Source organism: Petaurus breviceps, unplaced genomic scaffold (assembly GCF_028583685.1).
Source record: "Petaurus breviceps papuanus isolate PSGF00001 unplaced genomic scaffold, PetGlider_PUasm1.0 90822, whole genome shotgun sequence".
Lineage (NCBI taxonomy): Eukaryota > Metazoa > Chordata > Mammalia > Diprotodontia > Petauridae > Petaurus > Petaurus breviceps.
In genome coordinates, this window is record NW_027187351.1 from 12,996,057 (window position 1) to 13,006,664 (window position 10,608).

The 10,608-nt window shown below is 34.1% G+C and overlaps 1 protein-coding gene and 1 pseudogene across 1 annotated transcript in view; one reads left to right on the forward strand and one right to left on the reverse strand.

Moving 5' to 3' along the window:
* Positions 1-773: 773 nt before the first annotated feature.
* Positions 774-10,608, reverse strand: part of KHDRBS2 (KH RNA binding domain containing, signal transduction associated 2) — an 890,357-nt gene continuing 880,522 nt past the window's right edge. Inside the window, exon 14 of the transcript XR_011164972.1 lies at positions 774-3,428. The gene's annotated coding sequence lies outside the window, so the exon portion shown is untranslated. The remainder of the gene's footprint in view (positions 3,429-10,608) is intronic.
* On the forward strand, positions 4,540-6,985 carry LOC138148158 (large ribosomal subunit protein eL19-like; annotated as a pseudogene).

Sequence of the window (10,608 nt, forward strand, 5' to 3'; positions counted from 1 at the left end):
GATACAGATTAAAAAATGATTGCCTTTTTTATCACCTATAGCTGATATTCATATTTACCTATATTCATGCAATTTCACTTCAGTTCGACCATATGAAGCATCTAATGGGTGTAGCACCGTGTGTTAGGCACTAGGGGACATTTAAAGTTTATAGAAATATATAAATATAGAAATGCGCATGTGTGTATATACATGGACATATAAAATATACATGTATGTATGTACATGTATCTACATCACATAGAATTTGACCTATACCTATTCCATCTGTCTGTCTGTCTGTCTACCTATCAACATATAGATAGGTGTATATACGCACACATATACATATATACATAAATACATATGTCTTTTATTTAGATGTAGGGCTCTTTGGATCTCAATTTTCTTATCTACAAAGTAAGAAAATTGGGCTAGATTATTTCTATGTTACTTTCCACATCTTATATTCTAGATTTCTATCGTGAATAGATTGGCAGCTGTTAATTTCACTTTAAATGGGAATATTTCTAAAAAGTTCTATAAAATTTAAAAGTAGAGTTTATCCATGACCAATTCATTCATTTTTATAATTTTAATTATAAATGCATTTTGTTTTCTAACTTATATTTCAGTGTTACAACTCTTAAAAAAGATAGATTAGACCCTTGATCTAGATTCCATGCTTTATGTAGTCAAAACAACAATCTTGTTTAGATGGCATTCTTTTGATGTTACTGTTTATTCTCCCAGGAATGTCCATCTTTGGCCATGCAAAGTTGATAGAATCATAGATTTAGCATTGGGTGGGATTTTAGAGGGCATCTAGTCTAACTCTCTCATTTTATAGATAAACAAGATGAGGCCCAAACAGGTTATGTCTTAAAAATTAAACGTGAAACATCCAAATCAAATAAAATGTTAATTTATTTTGTTATACAGATTGACTCAAGAAAAAACACATTTTTCCTTGTATTTTGAATATCAGCCATTATTAGTATCATATTTGTACTACACATCAATGAATACAGTACTAAAGCTGTAAGACACATCCAGGAAATTCAGTGCCCAACCCTACCAAAACATGAATAAAATTAGGCATAGAGAAACAACTATTGCACTATATCTAGACACACTAAGCAATCAACATATTTATTGGAAAACAAGTACGATTCTGTACTGAACTGCAAGCCTTTCATTTTAATAGAAATGTCCTTTTACCATTTCCTGTATGAGAGACTAGTTTGCCAGCCATATGAATGGCACACCTAATTTTAGGGTAGATGATACATTTCATAACAATTTAGTTTTTCATATTTGATGGCAATGGAAGGAAACATGATGGATATTACTCAGGAATTCTGGTAGGTTTTTTGAGGGATACCCATTTGACACTGAGGTTGTGTCTATATCAAACAACAGTAAAAACAACCTCTTTTAATTTATATAATGTTATGATTAATTACAAGTTTTCAAAATGCTTTCACACAAATTATTTAGTTTAATTTGTTACATGCAGCAGTGTGGTAAAGTGGTAAGAGCACTGGCTCTTACATTAAAGAACTTGGGTTCAAATCACAGCCTCAAATGTCTCTGACCTGATTAAATTTGGCTAAATCATTAGGCCCTTTGGGCCTCAGTTTCCTCATCTATAAATCGAGTGGGTAGGATTAAATGATCTCAGAGGATTCCAGCTTTTGATCAACTATCATATACATTCCTTGGATGATGACTAAATCCATTGCTTTACTCTAAGATCAGTGAGCTCATTTGGTTAGAATATGATGCAAATAGCTTGCTAACGAGGCCAAGAAAGAATATGTAAACTCTAAATAGACCAATAAGATTTATTCTATTTAATGATCATGGATATTATACCTAATCCTATTTATGGGACATGGTAGTCACAGAAAAGATACAAGAGTGATAAGATGGAAGGATAAAGATTGAGTAATACAAATCCATGATAACTATGGAGAAATGAACTATATACATTGTACCTTATTGATTCTTTGTCTATGATATAAATACTAATACTGAAAAAGTAAAGCATGTACCAATTTTTGTAAAGTCAGTACAACTAATAGGAAATTTTATTTAAAAATCTCTTAACATACCTCTAAAGCTAAGAAATATAACATATTACTATATTTCCTCTTTAATAACCAAATCATGTCATGCTTTCTAGATTTTATTAAAATGTAAGTTAGATGGTATTTAAGCCACTTTTTATCATAATCATCACAAAAATAAAAGCCCCAAACTTCATGTTCCATTACATATGAAATCTTTTGATATTACAAACCATTCCATCAATTAAAATAAAGGAAGAAAAAAAGATTTGGTTTCTGGGCCCTAAAAATGGTAGAAAGAAAGACAATTGGGGTCAATCCAGAATTGCATTCACACTTCAGTGGAAGGCCTATATTTTATCAGAAGAAACAATCTGTAGTAAGTGGAACAGGTACTGGATTTGGAGTGAGGAAAATATAATTTCTGATGTTTACTAGCTATATGATCCTGGGCAAGTTATTTAAGATTTCAGTTTCCTATAAAATGAAAGGTTGAAACCAAGGTTCCTTCTAGACCTAAATTTATGATTTTGTGATCATGCTTGACAGGGCTCTGCAACCACATACTGACAGTACTACTTGTACTTTTTGGACAGTAGATATAATATTGAGATAACTTGGAAGGTTAGGCCAATTAACGCTTGAGATATCTGAATGTATATTTTTTTGAAATCTAAAGATAAATGGCAAAAATTACTCATTTTCCTTTAATTATTGCCCCATTGTTCAAGTGCTTCATGGCTCCATTTTTTTAAAATAAATCAAAACATTTTTAACTCATTTCTCAATGTGTCTCAAAAATACCCCTTATGTCCTTTCACAAACATTTCTTTGGGTCTTTATAGAAATAGAAGATACTAATTATGGAATATGGACTTTAATATCTGATGTGGCAACTTTGAAATTTATTCTTCAAAATTCATATCGCAGTCTATCTCCTAAAACTTCCTTGACCATACCTGGGTCTCAAAGTATTTCACATTTCTAAGGCTGGCATACACACACACACACACACACACACACACACACACATAAAATGTTCACTTCCTTTTTGGTCTTCATGTAGTTCTGTAATTCATAAAAAAAAAAAAGTCATTATCTGATGCTATTTGCTCAGAAACTTATCCCTGCATTCATCAGAAGTACCAGAGTAAGAATGGACTAAATGGTAAAATGAAAGCTCTTGTGACTAATTTGTGAATAGTTTATTTGTGTTGCAATCATTCTCATAAAGAAAAATAAAGGTGGCAGTCTTCTCTTGGGTCTGATGTTTTCCAAAGAAGAGGCCTCTTGGAAATTGTTGCAGGTGTTGCTGGGACTTGCTTGGTTGGCCTCTCATTGGTTCTTGCCTTAATAATTGGTTCTTGTCTGAATAATCTGTGGAGAAATAATGAAATGAGAGTAATCAAAATAGAAAATGCTGATAAGGGCAACAAAAAAGCTTTTAATAATCTGATAGTACAGAAAACTGGGGATGTCAACATCATTGACATGTTCAATATTACATTAACTCAACATAAATTACACATGAATATATTTAATACATTATTAATATAATTTATATTACTCATAAAATATTAATATTACTATGTTTAGTGTATACATATTAACATATTTAACTCATTTTATTCAAAAATTCTATTAAACAAATATCTTTTAGGTGCCTGTTACATACAAGGTGCTGAAGATACGAAGACAAAGAAATGGTTGTTCCCTGCCCTCATTTGCTTACCTTCTACGTGAAACTTAGATGTCAATTTGTCTTAGAATTTTGTTTCTGTATTGAAGGGAAAATATTTTCAGTATCAAGGAAAAGAGAGTAAAGGGAGTTAAGACAGAAAGTATCATGCTTAAGCCAGTGTTTTACAGTATGATGAAAGGTGAAAGTTCTAGCAGCTAGTGGACACCAAGATCAAATTGAGAAGACTAGAATTAGAAAATGGGATAGCTTTTAGACAGCAAAGTTACTTCCTGATCATGTTTGTAATGGTCCAACTTTCTACCTTGGGTAAAATGGGAATGATTAGGTAGAATTACTGGGTTTAGGAGTTGAAAGGGACCACAGAGTTCATCTGTCTCAGTCCATCTATCTCTATCATAGTCTCTGCTTGAAGATCTCTACTAATGCAGAACTCATCCATATCAGGGCAAACTGCTTCTTATTTTCCCCAATTTCATGGGAGCTCCAGTAAAAATCAAGGGAGATAGCAGAGAGACACCATTACCCCTTATCAGAAGTCCTAGATGAGTAGTCAGATAGCTCTGTCAAACAGCTCTGTCAAGTCCCAAGGTGGTGTTAGGGAAGGGGAAGTTTTGTTACTTTGGTGAAATGAATGCTAACTGATCTGGGAATATAAGGCATGTGTGGCTACCTCCTCACCTGCTATGTCTTCTAGTCTTTTTGTGTAGACATGTGGTGAGAAAAATGTTTGTAAACCATAAATCACTATATTAGTACTAATAACAGTATTATATTTATGTGCTGCTTTAAGATCTTCCAATGAGAACTTTATTTTTCCTCTTCATCATTTTGAAACTACACAGTAATCATGCTTTCATCTTGATATCACAGTTTCATTATACTCTTACCTATCTACTCTTTATTTTTACCTCTCAAAGAAATAATCCTAAACCTACCATTTGTATCCCTAATAAGTTCTTCGTTCCATCAAATAATACCTGTTAAGTCTTCAATTTCTCTCGTCCTCCTCATCCTTCTCCTCTTCTCTTCCTTAACCTCTTTCTGTTCCACCCATTTCTGTCTCCATCTATTTCTGTTTCTCTGTCTCTTTGTTTCTGTTTCTGTGTCTGTTTATCTTCCTGTCTCTTTATCTCTATCTCTGCTTCTGTCTCTTTGAATCTTTCTATTTCTCTCTGTGTCTCTCTGTCTCTCTCTTCTCCTCTCTTGATTCACTTTTGTAATAGCAAGCAAAGAAGCAGTTAGTACCTTGTTTCAGTTCAAGAGTCTTTTATCCTCACCCTGATTATATGAAGCCTTTGTTAAGAAACACAACCTGTGAATCTCACAGTGGGAGGAACTTGCCAAAGACAGGAACAGGAAGGATTTAAGAGGTGGGCAGGTTTCTCTTCTTTCCTTTTCCAGGCTGAGGCTGCAGCCATGAGTATGCTCAGGCTTCAGAAGAGGCTTGCCTCTAGTGTCCTTAGATGTGGAAAGAAGAAGGTGTGGCTTGACTCCAATAAGACCAATTAAATTGCCAATGCCAATTCCTGTCAGCAGATCCAGAAGCTGATTAAAGATGGACTTATCATCCAGAAGCACATTTCTGTTCACTCTCACACCAGATGCCAAAAAAAATACACTGGCTCAACAGAAGGGCAGGCACATGGGTATTGGTAAGAGAAAGGGTACTGCCAATGCTTGTCTACCTGAGAAGGTGACCTGGATAAGGTGAATGAGGATTCTGGTCTGTCTGCTTTGAAGATATTGTGAATCCAAAAAGATTGACTGCCACATGTACCACAGCCTGTACCTGAAGGTGAAGGGAAACGTGTTCAAGAATAAGCGAATCCCGATGGAGCACATTCATAAACTGAAGGCAGACAAGGCCAGGAAGAAACTCTTGGCTGACCAGGGTGAAGCTCGCAGGTCTAAGACTAAGGAAGCACAAAAGTGTTGGAAGAATGTCTGCAGGGTAAGAAGGAGGAGATCATAAAGACTTTGTCCAAAGAGGAGACTTAAAACATGATCCTCCCCTTATCTCCTTTACACATAGTACCCTTCTATTCAGCTTATGCAATAAAAATGGACAACCATCAAAAAAAAAAAAAACCAAACAAACAGAAAAGAGGTGGGCAGAATAGGGAGGAGCAAATGACAGATAACAAGCTGAGCACAGCTGGGATGGAGCAGAACTGAAAAGGGAACACTTGTGGTGGCTGGCACTCTGTGTTGATTTGTGTTTGTGATACTTTGTACAGGGGACCTTATTGGAAACCCTGAAAGAGGATTTTCTAGAAGTCCTGGAAGAAGGTTTCAGAGGTCCTGGGACTGTGCTAATGATATGTGTTGACTTCTCAGACCTTGTTTTTGGGTCTGTGTTGATTTCACAGGCAGATAGTGAATTGATGATGGTGATGGCAACTTGTGTGAATGTTGTTTTGGCTCTGTTAAGCTTGTCTTCCCATAAACAGAAACTGCGAAGGACTTGAGGTGAACTAGACACTGTGAGCTTCAATATGGAATGGGAGCTGCACAAGGAACTGAACAAGGACATGAGCTCTGCCTGCCTGTGAATCCAAGTGAAAGTTGGGTAGATTCAGGCAAGAGCTGGACTCATTGAAGAGGAATCATGGAATCTGAGAGCCAGCCTTGAGCCCAGATGAAAAGACTTCTCCTTGCTTACTCAGTTCTGACTGAGATCATGTGGACTAGGGGTGGGAGAACTTTGTACTTTGTACCTTGTACCCCTTAAGGATTATTGAGTTAAGGATGATTGGAAACTAATCTCTAATCAAGAAGGAAGAAGAGTTTTTGACTGAGAGATTAAGACAATGTAATTTAGAGGTGGGAAAACTTTTACCTTTGTACTTTGTGTCCCTTAAGTAGGATTGCTCTTTAAGGAAGATTGAGTTAAGGACTTACTAAATGATATTTTTTATTTAAAACTATATGGCCACTTTAGTGATAAGTTATATCCTTGTGAATGCTGTGCTTTGGTTTCTGTGAATGTTTTGCCTTAGGTTGCTGCTGAATAAATAGGGAGTCCACTATACTATGTGATCAGAATCTTAAAGCTATTCACAGTAGCAGTCCTCTGGAAAGCTGGTCATGCTTGGCTTTACAACTTCTTCCTGGCTACTTCTTCTCTAAAAGCATTTCATATTATAAAAATTATACATTTAAAACAAAAGGTAAAATTATTTGCAATGAGCCAACACTAGAAGTTTTCCCCAATAACTATAGGAACAAATATTAAAAAAGAGATTTCACCTTTCTCCACTGTTATTTAATAGACTTATATAAATGACAATAATAGCAGTAAAGCAACAAATAAAAAATAATGGTATAAAAAAGGTAAAGAGAAGCCAAAATATTTGTTTTCTGATGACAAGAAGAATCAATAAATAAACCTAGAAAATTAGAACAGAAACTAAATAAGAATTAATAGTTTCAGTAAAAGAGCCAGGTACAAAAGATATCTACAGAAATCAGCATCATTTCTCTAGAGAATAACAAAATCAATGAGGGAAAAGAAAGGGAAGGCGTGTTCAAAATTGCTACAAAATATATAAAATAACTAAGAAATAATCTATCAAGTTATAGTCAAGACTTTTATAAATATAATTATAAAACACTCAAAAGAAATAATGAAAAATATTTGCAGGGTCATTCATTGCTCATGATTGGACTATTACAATATAATAAAATTATAATATCATAGTAATTAATTTACAGATTTAGTACTGTAACAAATAACCAAAGAGTTGCTTTATAGAACCAGGTAAAGAACAAAATTAACTGGTGGAACCCCAAGTCCAGCATCTTAAGAGAAATAATGAGCAAATAAAATATGAATGAAAGGGCCTTTTAGACCTCATCTACTACTCTAAAACAGGAATGAACAAAATGGTTTAATGTTGATTAAAAAAAAAGATGGCAGTGACTTTGCTCATGTTTTCAATTCCATAAAATATAAATAACTATTTTAACTTTTGTGATCACCTCTAGTCCTTATTTGATTTAGAATCTCTTCCCTTGCTATCACTGTGAAAGACAGCTCTTGATTCTCTTCTATTTTTTTGTTCATCTCTGATGTATAATATTTAGGTAGAATAGCCATTTAGAGATTATTGTGGTATATTGTACAACATGTTGGTCTAATTCTAATTTCTATCAGACTTCTTTCTATTCTTAACAGCATTTGTCAAAAATGGAATTCTTCATGTAATTTATATTCTCAGATTTGCTGAATGGTTGTTTCCTGAGTTAATTTCTTTAGGATTCTTTCTCCTCTACTCTGTTCTACTGATCTTCTGAGTTGGGATTATGAAATGAATGATACCTACTAGATGCATGACCTTTGTTTGGCAAGTCACTTTACTCCCTGATGCCCAATTTGGGGCTATAAAATGTGACAATAAAATTTGTCTATAAGAATTTTCAATAGCTTCCCATTGTTTGAACAACTTGGATGGGAAGAGTACCAAATCAGGTAAAAGAATGTGATTTCAAATCTTAGTTCTGCTATTTATTCCCTGTGTGGATCTCCTGGATATAAATTTCCTCATCTGTAGAATCAAGAGGTTGAACTAGAGTATCTCTAAAATATATTCCAGGCTTAAATGTTATTTTATGATTTTCAGTGATTTTCCATGATTTATAGGAAAAAAACTCCATTATCTTGGCATTTAAGGATCTCTATCTTATGAACCTTACAATCTTCTTGAGTTTCAACTTCCCCTATATCCTTCTGTTCTATCCCAACTATTCACTGTGTTTAGATTTATGTCATGCACATCTTCACATTTGCTCATGTAGTTTCCCTTATTCTGAAATGTCTTCTTTCTCCTTTCTGTTGTCAAAGTCATAGTCTTTCTTCTAGGTTTGGCTCAAGTTCCATGAAGTCTTTTCTGACTCCACATAGGTTGCCCAGATGCATCACTATGGATCCCTCCTCCCCACTTCTGTAGTACTTAATATCTGTATCATTTATTTGGCACTGCATTTTAAAAATAATCATATATACATATACAACTAAACCATAAATCCTTTTTGTATTCTCAGCACCTAGCATTCATATTAGACACTTAATTTTTAAAGGAGAGATTCTTATAAAATTCTGAGAATTTTTTGTTAATTGAGGAAGCTTTTTTAAATTATTGTTTTGTTTTTAGACCTTTTGCTAAGTCTGTTCTATGCACATAGTGAAATTAGGGTAGGTGGGGGAAACTTGGCTGCTTTCTCTCTAGCTAGTCAGCCTAACCATATGTAGTATTTCTAAATGTTTTAGAGGTAGAAAGGCATATATAAAAGATATGAAATGTATCATCTGAGTTAAACTCTAGCGTCAATAAGATTTAGGAGAAATTCAATTGCTATTGCTAGTGTTTCTCTAAATGGCTCTATGAGAGGTTAGTATGCATTGACATATGCTCTGTTACTTTTACCATCTTGTGAGTCTCCTTAGGAACATAAAAAATATTTTCCATTTTCTGCCTCTTCAAGTTCAAATGCCTTTTTGTACTTTTCCCATAATTCCTGTTAATGCATCCTCCAATATTGTCAGGAGGATTCCTTTGCTTTTCTCTACAAATACTATTCTAATTTACAAGTCTGTGTTTTAATTTAATCATTCACATACCATTCATTCCTATCCTTCAAGGATCAATCCTGGCACCCTACTTTAAGAAGTTTTTCTTTTTTCTGCCTACATTGGTGTTTCCTTTTTAAAAACGTCTATCATATAATTAGTACCACATATTTAATCATTTTCTCATTATATATGTGTATCAATCCTGTAATCTTTTAAAATTTTCTTCAATTTCAAGTTGATTAAAGAAAGGATAATCATGTCTTAACCTTCTTATCTATCCAGGTGAAAATGCCATAAGTATGTTTGACAAATCTTGTCAAAGAGCCTCCTACCATCATCTCCAACAAGGCAGCACTCCTGTACTTCACCATGAACTTCGGAATCTCATCATCTTGCAAGATCACATGAACCCTGAAACTCTGGGGCCCTTCCCTCCCTCTGATTGGAAAGGCTGGATGTTGGACAGTGCAGAAGTCCTCTGAGATTTTCTACATTAGGAGAGCACTCAGGGCAGATATCTCATCATTTCCCATCCAGCTGCACTCCTGGACTTCATCATGTGCACCCCATTTTTCAGCTTCCTTTTATTTATTGCATTTCTCCATTAAATTTTGACCTCCTGAGGGAGGGAGTGTCTTTTGTTCTTGGCACATAATAGGTACTTAGTAAAATTTTGTTGTTTGACTGAATAACTACTGCTAGATCAGTGGTTCTTAAGCTATTTTGTGTCATTAACTCCTTAGCAGTCTGGTGAAGTCTGTGGATTCCTTTTAATTATAATGATTTTAAATGAATGGAAGAAAAGTACAAAATAAATCCATTATTTTGAAATATAAGTATTAATTACAAAAAATAAGTTCAGAGACCCCAGGTTTAGGACCTCTGTCCTTAGTGGCATAGCATTATAACAAAGGCTAGGTAAGATGAAAAATCAGTAAAATATAGGACAGTTACTTCCCTCAAGGAGTTTATAATCTTATAGCATATATGGCATGCACTAATAGTATTGAAATATGACACATAATACATGCATAAGGATGCATTAATTCAATTAAATTTAGTTCAGTAATCATGTATTCTGCACCTATTATAAGCAAAGCATTGGTTTGAGTGCTAGGGATATAATGGCAAAACGAAACAGTCTCTGTCCTGAGGAAGGCAAGATCATGTTTTAACTGGTGGATCAAGAAAAAAGATTTATGGTAAAAGTAAACCTAGCTTCATCTTAAAAGGAAAATATATATATATATATATATATATATATATATATATATATATATATA